Raw genomic sequence first — 16,414 nt, forward strand, 5'->3', positions numbered from 1 at the left:
AAATTGGTTACAATTTCTTAAAAGATAATAAAATACGAGATATGCCTATGAATAGTCATGTTGACTGTACTTATTAAATTGCTCTTTTATTTGCTTAGCTATATATTTCATTCTTTCATGTGAGTTTTATGCATGAGGTTGGTTTATTAATTAAACACACCTATTATGGTATTAATCTCATTCTTATGTATTTGGCATAACATTAAAGATTTTGGTAGGCAAGGCTAACCACTACAGGAATGCAAGTTATCTCTATTCTAAAGGTTAAATATTGTTATTTATGAAGCTATTGTCACCTAACTGAGATAGTTGGAAAAAATCATGATTGCAGTGATTGTTATCTTTTTAGAATGGATTCCTCTATAGAATCATATACTTGGACTATGATCTCAGAGTTTGACAATACTTCTAAAACACAAAACAGAAAAATAGTCAATATTGGCAGTTATTAATGATTACCAGAGAGATGAAAAAACTAGATACAATAAAGAATGAAAAATGTCCCCACTTAACTGGTGCTTCTGGGAAATTCAGGTAGGTGTCTGAAAGACCTGGGCAAGTTACCAGATGGTTTTATCTATAGCTTTCATTTTTCTAGGCTTCAGATATATGGTATTTTAAATGTGTTCTTTATGTGTACATCAAATCAGGAAATAATCTCTTGGCTTGATGCTTAAGGCAGCAGGCAAAAAGTATTTTCGTTTGAGTGCTATGGTATTGCACATCATTTAGATATAAGATTCTGAGTAATAAACAAGAAAAGGGTCATTTCAGAGAATAAAACTTTTTTTTCATGAGAAACTTTTCTGTTTTCTTTGATGTTCACTAATTTTCTGTACCATCCATCTATTTTATCAGCCCTAAGCTGATGAATGTTTATATTTATAATGAATTGTCAGTAATAGTAGACAACTTACATTAGTTGCTAATAATCTTTGTAAATCAACTTATATAAATCACAACACAAATAGTTAAAAATATATATATATATAGTAATATATATATATATATACACACACATATAAAAAGAGGACTTACTGTTTGGCTCTAACCCAAAATGACCATTAAGGTTGTAAATTTTTCCATTAAATTGATAACAATGTAGGCTGCTCTCTGCCTCAGTGAAAATGGAGACATAATTTGATATAATAACATCCTTTCCCAGTGGTCTTTGATATTTTGATTTTAGCTTTTATGAGCATCAGTATATCTTGATTTTGTGGAATTTGTTGATAGATGGTGCTGAAGCGGGGGACTACCCAAACTTAAAGGGGTTCTTTGCTGTTTGTAGCTATTGCAATGCTTTTTATTCAGCAGATTTTGCTTATCTAAAATAATGAACTTCCTTAGTTGATGTACAACCTCAGTGAGTTGCTTTTTCCAGATATGGTGATGGTTATAGTGGTCTACTCAGTTTTGTCAGATGTCCCTTGTAACCATTTTCAAAGACAAGTAGTCAATAAATACTGGGGACAGTTTGAAAGAGTAATTGGTCTTGGTGCACTTTGGAAGTAGGGACTTAGCTTCATTCTCCATAAGGGCCACAGACTAAATTTTTGCTTTTACCACCACTCATGAAATAGGAATTAAAAAAAAAAAACAACAAAAAACATGGTTCTCAAACAATAACATAGGCTGAAGGCCACTTAACACAGAATTCTCCTGGTAGCAAGTGACCATGTCACTTGCATTTATTATAAATCATTTTCTGTTCATGGAATTTAAACCAAGTTTTAACATCAGAAATTCCTGTAGAGACTCAGATGATTGAAGATAGTGCATTCTATGCATAAAAGGCTGATTGTTTTGCATGTGTGATATGGCAATGGAAAAGGTTTCTGTTGATAAAGGTGCAATAGGATAATTTTAACTAATAAAATGTAAATGTAGTTTTGCCCATTCTGCAGTCTATTAATCATCTTCTCATTAAACTCACATAGCAGAACTTCCCTGAAATCTCATTATTAATATAGGAGAAAAAACATCATGTCCTTATTAGATCATCTTATTAACTTCTTTTTGCTTAATATTTTGGCATTATTGGTGAATTTCTTGAATGAATAAAAATCACTTGTGTGGTCCAGGTCTAATAAAGAATGCTGATAGCCTATGTGATAATAAAGATATACACTTTGGGGAATTTTATGAGATGAAAACACTTGTCTATCAAATATAGCATAGTGATAAAGGCACAGAATCTGGAGTTAAAAATACATGGACTTAGTTTCAGCTCCACTTTTCAATATCTCTGTGGCATGGTCAAATTACTTAAGTTCTCTGAACACCAGTTTTACCATTTATAAATAAGGGGTAATAATATGTACCAAATATTTTGACAGGCAGTTAAAACTGTACATATTGTGTCTAAAAAGGCTGACCCACAGTAGGTCTATATGAATGGCAACTGCATTTGTTAAGACATTGCAAAATTCGTTTGCATGACTTGATACATGTTTGGAAGGCTTTAGTCCTCTTCCAAAATTTTCACTTATTCCTGGCAGTTGCTTGGAGAGTGTCTCTTTAGTTCAGGAAAAATGCCTCTTGTATTCCATCTCACCATTGTTTCTTTGATACCTTCCACTGAACAGTGCTGATTATGCCCAGGTCTCTTCTGGTTCCCAGTCTGCCAGTTACCACACATGGTGACACCATACTTTGTGCTCAACTTTGTCACCTACATCCTAAATAGTACTTTACATTTGCCAGGGTTTCATTAAAACCTATCATGAATACAGCCACTCCATCTTCTATTAATAATTCCTTCTTTCTTGCTGGTGCTTAAATCAGTCTGGGAAAGAAAGGAGGGCAGTTGTCACTTCAACCACCTTCAATACCACCATATCTCCCCACGTGCTCTGGCATCACACTCCACTCTCTGTCTACAGCCAGCCCCTCCTCCATAACAACAAAAGAACAAATTACAGTATAATTCTTTCTTGGAAATCCATCAGTGCATATAAATAAACAGCTTTAAAAATGAATGGTCCCATATCCCACCCTACTCCCCTCTGCAGTCAAACTCCAAATTCTGGTTGGGCTCAGCTGATATACCTTATAAATAGTGATTCTTATTTTACAAATGCCATACAAACTAAGAGTTCAGTAACAGCATTATAATTCACTTTAGAGATCTGATTTTGAGGTGCACATTTGACTAAATATCTATACTCTTTAATTACAGAATCCATATTTCCTCCAAACTTTATCTCATTTCAGTCAGCGGAACAGCCGGGTATTCCCATTATTTTTTTTACATCAAATATTTTTATAATCATGTTTGAAGCTTTTGATTAATTTGGCATTGCAAGAAACCCTCTTCTATTTCCTTTCATGTTATTCTTGACAAGCCTAACTGGGTAATTCTGGCTGGTATTCCAGGCTTATGTTTTTGGGTACATTCATTTATCAGGGAGTGAGTCACTTTGCTGTTTTTCTTTCCACTTTAATCTAAAAGGCACCCACAAAAATATTACAAGAATGCAGGGTTGCAGCAAATAAATTCTCATGCTAGGTCTGCACTATGTCTCCAAAGTCAACCTATCCTATACAATATCATTTTTGAACAATAGAAAGTAATGGCTAGGGACAAAAGAATGAGTTCAGATAAAACAGAATTTCCCACCACAGTGAACAGTCACTCTACATTTAATATGAACAAAAAATTATTTTTATGGTCTCTGTCCTGGTTCCCCAATAGTGAAGATTTTATACTTTGTTTCCTGTTTGTTTGCTTTCACTATTTCCTTAATTTAAATTCTAAACCTTTGGGAGTCTCGTTTTTAAATAGAATTCTCAGTGTTCTACTTTATGTGATTTCTTAACCATTTATAGTTTTCCTAAGAGGAAAAAAAATACATTAAATATTCTTACATTAAAGGAGAATCTTTTTTTAGTTTTATGCCATAACTACCATAAAATGAAAATTAACTATTAGTATAGCAAATATAAATGGATCAAATTCTATTCATTCTATCTGAATATATATGGACAATTAAACGAATAAGAAACAAATTATATGCAAGTTCTGACTCAGGTTACTTGAATTTTAAATTGTAACAGAGGTTCTGTTATCTGGAAAAGAGAAAGTTCTTCGTAAGAAAATGCAGGAGCAGCAGCTTCCAAATGTTTAAGGGAGCAGCATAATTCATCTTTTGGATAGAAGTTTTACTTGGAAATGTAATATGTAAATAAAGCATAAGAGAGGAATTTTTCTAATTAAAGTGTGAGAAAAGGGTAGCTGATACTATATCCCACCCCAAATGCTGACAAAAAAGACCCCCTGCAGTAACTCTCAGTAGTTCAGATAGAAAACCCCTGCACCATGATCAACTGCTCATGTCAATCAAGAGGAAATGCACAGCGACCAATAATTAGTCTGCCTCCCCTATTACCTGCCCAAAACCCTGGAGGATGGTCTTTATATTGCTGTATTTCAATCTTTCAGAGAGTCTTTGTAGAGATTCTCCTGTGGAAACTTACTATGAGCCTAGAGGTGAATTGAGTTTACAATAGCCATGTTCTCATAATCCTCTCATGCTGGGAGAAAGGGCTGCTTTTCGTCTCTATAACTTCATTAAAAAAAAAAAAAAAGCAAAGGTGGGTGATCCTAGTCAAATGTTTGGTAAATCTGATGATATCTTGCCCTCAAATTGCTGACTTTTGCCTTATAAGGTTGGTAGAAGTTAGAATTTGTATTTTAAATTCTAAAGGCAAATGTTCTGTATCAAAAGGGAATAATGTATTTTATCCTACTTTATTTCTCTGTATGTATTTGAATAGGATCGTTTAAAAAGGTCCCCACACGTGGATAGAAGTCAGAGATGTGATTACATATTGAAAAATTATAGGCATTGTGATAGATTGATTTATGACGTGTTCCTAATCGTGTTCTTAATTTTGTTCTACGTTGCTGTGGGAACTCATTTGTAAATAGGACCCTTTGAAGATATATTGTGAATAGAATCTTGAAGAAACTTAAGGAGAGACTTAAGCCAAGGAACCCCAAGGACCACAGCAAGCCAGCTCCAGAATGCGATGGACTTCGGAGAGAAAGCATGGCCTTGTGGATATCTTGATTTTGGATGTCTAGCCTTCTGAAACATGAGTCAATAAACTCCTGCTGTTAAAATCCCTTATGTGGTACTTGTCAGAGTTGCCTGACAAACTAAGGCATAGTATATCTTCCAAAGAGTGATACAAATTTACTTTTATGAAATAACAAAAAGGAATTTTCAAAATTAGATCTATCTAATAATGACAATCATAAACAAAAGGTTGAGTTTCTTATCACTGAGAGTATATAATGAGCCAGTGGCTGTGGATCAGTGATATCAGCAAGGAGATTCCTATGAGTAGGAACCAAAGCAAGATTGCCTTCAAGGTGCCAGCTAAGTTTATGACTTCATTAAAAAAATAAACACACATGCCTGCTTTGCTTTTCAAAAAGGGTTGGAAACAGCAAATACTGACTTGTGAAAATTTTGATAATCTTTGTATAGATTTTTACTGTGACTATAACAGAGTAACCCTAATTATTGCATTTATCATATTAAATTCAAAACTGAGTTACAGGAGTTCATGAAATAAACACTTGGAATTGGCAACTCTGTCAAATAGCAATACAAAAGAAGTGTCAAACCATTTAATTTAAAATTGGAGTATTTTAGAATAATCATCATAACAGTTTGTAAGTTTTATGATATACACAGATGTAAATACACAGAATAAAAACAAAACAAAGCAAAAACAAAAGAAACTTCAACATTCAAGAAAAAAACTTTAAAAAATATAAATATCTAGATTCATTTAGTATTAAGAATTTTCTAATGTACTCTGTGTTTAGTACCCTTAGAATAATATTGATTTTATAGACAGACACTTCTTACTTATAAGCATTTCTTACTTATATAAACAATAACATATCTCTGTCCATCTACTAGCCGATTTTGGGTAAGTTTCTTTGATAATATCAGTAGTCCTTTTAGGCCACTTGAGAAATATTTAGGGAATTAAGTGGTGCCTTAGTAAATGAAAAGAGGTCATGTGACATCCCATGGAAACTAATTTATTACTGGCAACTCTGAGAAACCACTTAAATGAGAATTATTGTCTTTGAATGAATTAGCAGAGAACTCATGGTTTAAGTAAACTGTTCTATTAACAGACATTTTATATGTTTTCTAATTTTTATACATTTAAATTTAAATATTTTTCCCAAAATATTTTTGAACATGAGCAGTCATTTGATTCCCTCAAAAGATTAGGCAAAAATATGCAGCTGTCCCTTTAGTAATACATTTTTCACTGGAATTCTAATTAGCCATAAGGGGGAAATCATTTTAGTGGAAATTAAAATTCAAAAAAGCTAAACATTAGCCTGCTGAAGTTGCTTTTTGCCCTTTTCAAATTCCTTCTACATGATATAATTCTCTCTATATTTTTGAATGCATATTTCCAAAGAAATTACTTCTTTGCTTAATATAAAATTGTAGGCAGTTATATGCAAAAGTGTAGTAAAGCAACTTCAAAGTTGCCAATTTAAACATAGGGAAGGAAAAACAGTTCAGGAATTAAAGTTCTGACAGCTATGTTAACTAGCATGTGTATGTGTGGCAAATACCCACTATGTGCATAGGCACAGATGCCTGTTTTTATAATCACTGAGAAGCTTTGAGTTGATTTTAAAAGATAGTTGAATTTACCATTTGTGGGAAAACAATATAATTTCCAGATGAATTCCTGACTGTTCATACCTGAAAGATTTTTTGCAACATGATGTGAAAATGTAAATGTCCTCAGTAAGATTGCCTAGGATAATCAGTTCATGATCCTGCATTAAAAAGCAACCCACAGGTATGCAAACCTGAGAGTGATAGTATATGACAGCCAATTCTAGTGCTATGAAAGTTCTGTTGAAAATTCACAACAAGTGCACTTTAACATAAACAATCAATAAATTACCAAACATGTCAAACTGTCCATTCAGTTTAGTTCTTGTCATAGCCTGCACAGACCATCCCAGCAGAGTCTAAAAGAAACTGAAAAATGGGTGTACTTGAGAATGATCCTTATTGGAAAGTCAGATTGTTTTTCACCCTTGAAATTCAAGTTGCAGTAGAGACACAATAGATCAGAGTTCAAATTCTGACTTGCACTTGGATATTGTACTGTAAGTTGCTTCTTATCCTCAGTTTCCTTATCTATTAAAATGGAAATAATAAATCTTATATCATGATGTTCTTATTAAAAGTAAATGGGATAATATAAATATTATGCATAGCCAATGAGTTGTTGGAGATTTTTAGAAATATACTGCTCTAAAAACTCTCTTTAAGCATACATATATGAATATATAAGACTATGTATTTTAAATATATATATATGTATATGTATATATATACACATTTACTGAGTGGATGGAGTTCAACATTATGTAATAAGGTCTGGAAATAATCCATACACTACTTTTCCACCCTGGTATTAGCATCCAGTTTTCTCTCACTGATATTAATTGGCCCTGTTTCCTGGATTCTCATCTCAAATTAACTGAAAAACCAAACAAAACAACAACAACAACAATAACAAAACTTATTGGGAGCATCTCCTGTGTGCCAGACACAAAGTGGAGGATAGAATGGTGAGGAATCTAAAATGTCTCTGCTTTCATGGGATTTATATTGTGCTGGAGAACATTCTTGGGATATGCATTTAAGGGATGATAAAGGGATATGAGCCTGATAGAAAAATCTTTCTTTTTCTATTAATTACAATACAATTTTAAGGGTGTGGAACAAATAAGGGGGGGGAGGAATTATAATAAAATCGGGAAAGATATCCAAGTCCAATATTAAAAACTATACAGAATAAGAAAATTCTCAAAAGAAAATTCTGTATATTTACATTGCCCTATCCAAACAACCACCTTTATTTTCCATGTTCACTTTCTGTCCTTAACATGTATAATTTCACATTTTTGGCTGATTTGATTGGAACATAGATTATTACTGCAGATAATTTCTCTCTTCCTTCTCAACACACACCTATAAATCTGTTTATATTTATTCATATGCTCTGAAGTTTTTATGTTATGACAGAGCAAGGTTGAAGGAGTTTAGGGTGGAAACATATGAATGAATCACCTGCCTGAAATTAAAAGGAAGCTGAGCACAGAAACTAGTGTTGCCATGGAGTTTTCCCTAACTCAGAAAAGTTTGAATTTTTGCTTTGAGTGACTTGTAGGCCCAAGGGGACAGATGTTTAAGATCCAAACACTCAAAGTTGGAGAATCTAATAGACCTCACCCAATTTAAGCTTAAATAGATAAATTTGAATTGGAAGTAAACTCAGAGATTTGGAACCCAAATGCATATTGCTTTGGGTAGTCCAGGGACCCTCAAAGCATGAATTTGGTTTAAGGTGGTATCAGGTTGGTAAAGTTCCCAACCTGAGCATGGGAAAGGCAAAGTCAATCAACCTCTGGAATAAGGTGCTTTTATCAGAGGCTTCAGGTGTTCAAATTAGTCTTTAAGTATGTTGGGTAGCACACAGTACAAGTCAACCAGGGAGAATTCCCCATTCAGTACAAGTTAACCAGGGAGAATTCTCCATGAATGAGAATCAGTGAAAACTACCTGCAGAGTCTTCAGATATTGGAATTACCAGATATAACTTAGAAGACAACTAGGTTTACTATACATAAAAGGAAAAAAGTCAGTATAGGCATGATAACAGGGGAATACACAAAGGGTTATGAAATATTTGAAATAGATCAAAGGGAATTTCCATAAATTAAATATAAATAACTGAAACTAAATACTGAATGGATGAAATCAATAGAGCAGTGGGAATAGATGAAGATAGATTTAATGAATTAGAAGAGGTAAGAATAAGTTACATGTAATGCAGCAGAGACGTTAAGAGCCAAGGAGTGAGACATTACTATGTATGTTGAATCAGGGTCCTAGAAGGAAAAAAGATAAGAGAGTAGTTTGGGATGATATTTATTGAAATAATGGCTGAGACTTTTCCAGAACTAATGAAAGACATTAAAAACAGATTTAAGAGTTCCAACAGATTCCAAGGAATATAAATGCAAAGACATTTAGATCTAGATACATCAGGGTGAAACTGGAGAGTGCTTAGAAATCAAGTGAAAAATTTAAGGTAACCAAAAAAATAAAAATACATTAAAACAGATTATCCTGAAAGGAGCAAAATTTAAATAAGTATTAATAATTTCTCAAGACCAACAATTTAAGATGAAAGAGAGTTGAATGCTACTACCATGGGCTGAAAGAAAATAACTGAAAACCTAGAATTCTATATTTGGTGGAAAATCTCTCAAGCATAAAAGCAATAACTGGACACTCTCTAACAGAAAAGCACTGAGAGAATTTTCTACTAGCTTCTGTTCTTTAAGAGTAATTCCAAATGATGAATTTCAATCAAATGAAAAAGTCTAAGATGAAAGGAAAAGAGGCTATCAAATACCAGGATAAATATGTAGAGAAGTCTAAATAAACTTTGGGTATGGAAACAACAGTAATTTCCCATAAGACCAGTAAAAATTAGCAAACTATAGAGTTAAAATCCACCCCCCACAAAAGCAAATAATTCAAATTGGGCTTACAAATAGAGAAAAGAGTTGTATTGTCAGTGTATTGACAGGAGGAATGTAAAGATACCAATTCAATACTTAAAGAAACTATGTATATGATAAAATTTCTACATAAAAATAGAATGTAGTATGCAAGTTCCAAATGAGTTGTAAAAGAAAATTTGAATGAAAAAAGATCATCAATTAACCATTCCCACCAAAAACAAAATAAAGGGAAGAGAGGAGAAAAATAAGAGGTATAGAAAAGGTGGAATAAACAGTGAACATAACATCAGATGTTAAAAATATATACATAGTCTCTTGACCAGGAGGGAGATATGGGGATCGTATTTCCTCTCCCAAAGAAAACACCCCAAGCTACAAAACATATATACAAGACAAAATATATGAAACAGTGTTTTGCGAGACACTGTTGAGACACTCAGAGTCAGTGATCCCCAATAGACAGGAGCACATGAAGAAAATCCTATTACCACAACTTACCAAGTTTGAGAGAGTTTGTAGACTGTAGCCCAGGAAAGGCAGAGTCCTACACACTCCCCTGAGTAGAGGAGATGGAGCTGAGAGTAAGGGGAGACCAATTGTCTAGAGTTCCCAGGTTGCCTGGCCAGGAGTGAATGGGGCAAAGGAAAGGAATTAGAAAGTACGTAAGGAAGTTTTTTGGAGTGGGAAATATTTATGCAGACTTTGAGCTGGGAGTTTGAGCTCTGAGCTTATCATTTCCTCTCCCAATTTCTCCAGCACAGTTAGAAGGAACCAGCCTACACCACTATACCCCCTATTTTGATTAACATGTTCTAATGCAGCAAATACTTGGTCACCCAGAGCTTTCCCTTCTTTAGGTACTTGATTAAAAACATCTATTGGCGAATAAGTTGAATAATTATTTTGATACAGAATGCCATGGACTAACAGTACCTTTTTTTTTTAAACCACTGGAATCAGGGTTATTAGTGTCTTATTCTAGTCAGATTTGAGCATCCATCACAGAAAGCCTAGTTCAGAGAATACATCCTTAAGATTCTATTCCTCTGGAACCACTCCTGGTACCAAAATCCTTATTCAGAGGAGCAGAACCAGTAGAAGACACACACACACACACACACACACACACACGCATACATACATTTATACATATATGTGATTCCCTTGATGCACATGTGTATCAAATGAATTGGCTTATATAATGGAGGAAGTGGCTAAGCAAACCAGATTCCCACAAGACTGGTAGTCAGGAAGGGAAGCTAATGAGAAGGCAGGAACCTCAGAAGCATAAGCTGAAGCCTAAAATCCATGGGCAGGCGGAAGGGAAAGAGAGAGAGTAATAGCAGACCCAACAGATAATTGGAGTCTCTAATCTTCTGAATGGACTTAGTCTCTCTTTAAAGGGTTTCTGCTTGTTTAAATCAGGGCCAGGAAGGAGATTATCCCTTTAGATTAAATTGAAATCAACTGAGTTGGAATTTAATTAGACCTGCAAGATCCCTTCACAGCAGCACCTAGGTTAGAGTTTGATTGAATAAGTAGGACAAGAGGTGTGTATAACACAAAATAGCTGCTGCCTCCCTTTTGTTCTCCAGATCTACCAAGAGAATCTCCCTTGTAGAATTTCCACCTTACTGGAAACATAGTAGAATGGGAATTCTAGAGACTGAAGTTCAGCCTAATCAAGAAGATACTTCTCAAAGGCATCATAGTAACCACTTCAAGAAATTTTATAAAATAATCTATGCCAATAAATTTGAGACTTTAGATTAAATGAATGAATTCCTAAATATATCTTACTCAAGACTTTGGCAAACTGTATATCCTGATGCCAATAAAGATATTGAATCAGTAGTCCAAAGTATTTAGGGAAAAAAAAATCAAGTTCATATGGCTGTTATGAAGATTTGTACCAAATATTAAAAATATATTTAGGCAGTGGACTTGGCCCAGTGGTTAGGGCATCCGTCTACCACATGGGAGGTCCGCAGTTCAAATCCCGGGCCTCCTTGACCTGTGTGGAGCTGGCCCACATGCAGTGCTGATGAGCATAAGGAGTGCTGTGCCACACAGCGGTGTCCCCTGCCTAGGAGAGTCCCACACACAAGGAGTGTGCCCCGTAAGGAGAGCTGCCCAGCACGAAAGAAAGTGCAGCCTGCCCAGGAATGGTGCTGCACACACGGAGAGCTGATGCACCAAGATGACGCAACAAAAAGAAGCACAGATTCCCCTGCCACAGACAACAACAGAAGCAGACAAGGAAGAAGACGCAGCAAATAGACACAGAGAACTGACAACCGGGGTGGGGGTGGGGATGGGAGTAAGAGGAGAGAAATAAATAAATAAATAAATCTTTAGGGAAAAAAATATATATATGTAAATAAAAGTTTAGTTTCACACACACTAATAAGTGCAGAATTCATCTCATGAGTCTGGAATAACCTTCTTCCAACTCTTAAAAAGACAAATGAAGAAAGGAAAATTACATGCCAATACTAGTCACAAACATATGTAAAAATTATAAACAAAAAATAAGTAAGTCAAATCATCCACATACAAAAATGATTATGCAACTAATCAACTTCATTTAATCCCAGGAATGCAAGATAGATGTAACATTAGAAATGTAATCAACATACTTCACTATATTAATATATTAAAGATGAAGATTTTAATAATCTTAGAGTATACATAAAAATTGATTCACTATCCATTAATGACATTTTTAAAGTTCTTTAACCAACAAGAAACAGATGAGAAAATTTATAATTATATATACTTTCAAAATTTATTTTTAATTTTTAATTTATTTATATTCATAACTATATGATTTATAATGATTTTAGTTGAGTTTTAAATGACTACATAAAAGCATACTGTGATATAACAATATTTTTTCAAATTTCTGAAATTTGATATTCTATATTTATTTATGTAAATTAGAAACATAAAAAGAAATCTTTTTCTTTCACTGCCCTCATAAATTAATCTACCACCAATTATACAGCACTGCTTAATTGTATTTTATTGTGTACTTATAGGTACAGAGGGCAAGATACAGTATGAGTTAACTGAGCTTTCTATACATATCTTATTATTGAAATTATTAATGATTTTTATTGTGATGGTGTGGCAACATGACATTACCTTCACAAAGCTTCAAAGTAACAAAAGCATGTCATAGTTCCAAATGCATTTCCAAGTGCCAAGAATATAGCTAATATACATGGGAATGGTTCCAAAAAAGCCATATGGCAATGTGAGTTGAACATCTTTTTACAGCAGCAATTTCATTCTAACTCAAGATCTTTCCCTTAAATGGCACCTCTTTTATTTCCTGTAGTCAAACTGGCTGTACAATCCGGCTCTTGCCAAATCCTGTGTCTGGGATGTGCATCTCCAGGAACAAAAGTGCTAAACCTTTCTTTTCACTCACCTGCTCTGCCAAAATCCATCTTGACACACCTTAAATTATAATAGATCAAAGGCTGAAAAATTATATTCCATCAAAAGCAGAAAGATAAAATGTTTACCTACCACATTAGGGGCGTGCAATGTTTTTAAAGCACTTGATGTTTGAGTGAAACATTATTAAATGTCTTTGCAGTGCAGCATGGCAAGCTTCCTTGGATTATTTGATAGATATATTGTAATAGGCTGGTAGCAAATCTGAAGTGGCATATTCAGTATGTGTTTAGGATGTTTATGTGTTCCCCGGTTCTTGTGGTGCTCAGTCTAATTGGAAATAAGGTTTACGTGGTGAGAGCAGTGAAGCAATGACATGGCAATACTATAAACGTAGGTTCTGCCTCTGGCACACCATTTCTTTTAATGGATTTCTACATATTTGGAAAGTTTTATAATTTCTCCTTAAAAAATAAACCAATAAATGTCAGGAAGAATATTTTTCTTCCTAGTGTAGTTCTCTTGCCAAACTGACTTTGTTGCAAAGTCTGTAGGTGGGCTGGGGTAAAGGCCAGTGGAATGGAAAGAATTTTCTGAAATATATTCCTTTCTATTTTTTTCCAAGGAATCCTTTCTCAAACAAAGTGTAAACAAGGCATCATATAGCCAAGTTTCAAATTGGTAAATAAATGATGCTTTCATTTAGCATATTTCTTTAAAGGGTTGTCAGTGCAAGTCAACAAACTGCATAAATGTAAATAATCTACCCCTCATTCTCAAATGTGTATGGAGATTATGAAATGAACAATTTGTGCTGTCACTAAAATAAAAAATTTCTGGTTAAATTGAACTATTATATGTCCATAGTATTTTTGCAACATTATTTCTTTCCTGATTATTGTTTAAATTTAAAAACATATTTGTTTTTAGGAATATTTTATACATTCATGTGCTACTCAGAAAATACTCTGTTAGCACAACAATCAGATAATATTTTCAACTTGCATGGTTTCATAGTGAATAACTAAATTACAATTATTCTTCTTAGCATAATCATATTGTTTCAAGAAATAAGAAGTAATTTAGTCATGAAATTCTCTAAAAAATCACCTGAAAATAATTTTCATTAACTTAACCTCTGTAAGTTGAGAAAATTGAAGTCAGTTTGCTTTATAATCTGTTTCTTAGAACATTCATGTGTTTATCCAGAATTTCTTAGGAGGATAAACATAATTACAAAATTGTCTTGGCAGTACATATTTAATAGAAAATCCATTTTTTATATAGTAATTTTTAAATTCAATTTCTAATTTGGAAAATAGTAATCAAAAGCTTATTCATTTATTTAAAAAATGATTTAATCTGAATATGTGTTAAGTCTTGCATTATGCATAGAAGATTTAAAAACAACAATGTCACATGGCTTAGACTCATTTAATACAAATAGCATTGTGAGTCTATTCCACGAGGTTTGTAACATTTCTTACTAAAAATAAGGCCCATATATAATTGACTATATCAAAATTAAAATAACCACTCTATGTATTTATTGAGCACCTACAATATGGCATTATCTATGTTAAACTGTGAAAGATGCTAACCATTACTAAGGTGCTCCCAATCATGTGATAACAAGAAATATATAATGATATAATTATAGCACTATGTAGTAATGCTGTGGGAGTATGTGGATAAAGTGCTATACACACGAATGATACCTACATAGAGAACCCATGATAAGTTTCAGGAAAGAAAATAATTTGGGTCTCGAAAGGCTTTCTAAGTAAAGAAATAGCTTGGACAAAGGCATGGAAGTTTATTTGACTTTGATATATTTGGATATTGCTAAATGCAAGAAATTCATTGTGGTTGAAGTCTAAATTTTTTAGGAGAAAAAAGGGATGGTTAGTTGTAAACTGAAGTTTCTCCAACTGTATGCAAAGAAATCTGGCTTTATTTTTGAACAGGAAGGAGGGTGGGCAGTCAAAGTTAATTGGAGAAGTGACGGATCCCATTTTGATTAAGTGAGATAATTCTGCTGGTCATAAATAGTTGACTGGCAACAGGGAGAGACAAGAAAATGTATCAATTTCAGTGGAAATAGGGCTTCTTGTGAAAGATGACTTGTGGTCATGGAGTTGAGGATAAGAGGCCAGACAGCATGGATTTGTTGACCAATTGGACATCAGTGGATGTACAAAGAAAAGGAAGGGACTACTTAGTTGCACAGTGTGGCAGTTTGAAGCTTTTGTGGACCCCAGAAAATCCTGTTCTTAAGGCTAATCCATTCCTGTGCCTGTAAACCTATTGTAGGTGGGAACTTTTGATTAAATTACTTCTGTTAAAAGCCTTTGATTAAATTGCATGACCCAGGATGGGTCTTAATCTTCTTACTGGAGTCCTTTATGAATGGAGGAATAACAACTCACAGATGCACAAAAAAGGCACAGACCTTCCAGAAGCTGAAATCAACAGAACCCGGGAGAGAGAGTCACAGGAGCTCAGTGAGAAAAGCCCAGAAATTGAGAGGGGAGGAATGAGTAGACATCACCGTGTACTTGATCACCCACAGCTATAGCTCAAGAAAGCATCTTCTGACAATCCTTGATTTAGACACTTTTATGGACTTAGAACTGTAAGTTTTTAAGTTAATGAATCCCCATTGTAAAAGCCAACCTATTTCTGGTATATTGCTCTGGCAGCCTTTAGCAAACTAAAACAGGCAGTAACATCATTAGCTAAAATTTGGGAATGCCATTTTGATGGAATGTACCTAGATGAAACTTATCATGTGAAAATACAATTAAAGAACTGTTCTTTTCAGAAGGCTGAGATTTTTAAATACCAAGATAAAAGCCGAAAGTCATTACAATTTTGGTTCTTTCTACGGAAACCTGTTTAAACAATGAAAAAGCAAACAACTGACTAAATGCAGTATTTTTGAAACTATTTAACAAGTTATGTTATTGAATTTAAATTATTTACCCAGCAGATATTCCTATTACTCTTGGTAAATTTCCAGTTGATTTATTTTGAACAATACAGCTAGGGGTTCCCTGCTTGAAGGGAGAAAGGATTGGGCAGAGATTAAAAATAGGGACAATGAAAGGCCAGAAATAAAAATCACTGACTGGGTAGCAGACTCTGTCTAAGATCAGAGAAGCAGGAAGATAGAAAGGCACACAAGGTGTATCCAAGCTACCACTAGATAGAAAGAGCCAAGAGCTGAAGTTCTTAAAGCCATAATCCAGTGAAGGCCCTCTTGAGTTGCACTACAGAAACACCCACATAAGCACAGTCCCAAAGGAGATCAAAGCAGTCAATGAGGAGATAATGAATGTATTATTATGAATCTATAGCTACTATCATAAAAACAACTTGAAAGAAATATCTGACTGAAGCAGGATC

Source organism: Dasypus novemcinctus, chromosome 15, assembly GCF_030445035.2.
Source record: "Dasypus novemcinctus isolate mDasNov1 chromosome 15, mDasNov1.1.hap2, whole genome shotgun sequence".
Lineage (NCBI taxonomy): Eukaryota > Metazoa > Chordata > Mammalia > Cingulata > Dasypodidae > Dasypus > Dasypus novemcinctus.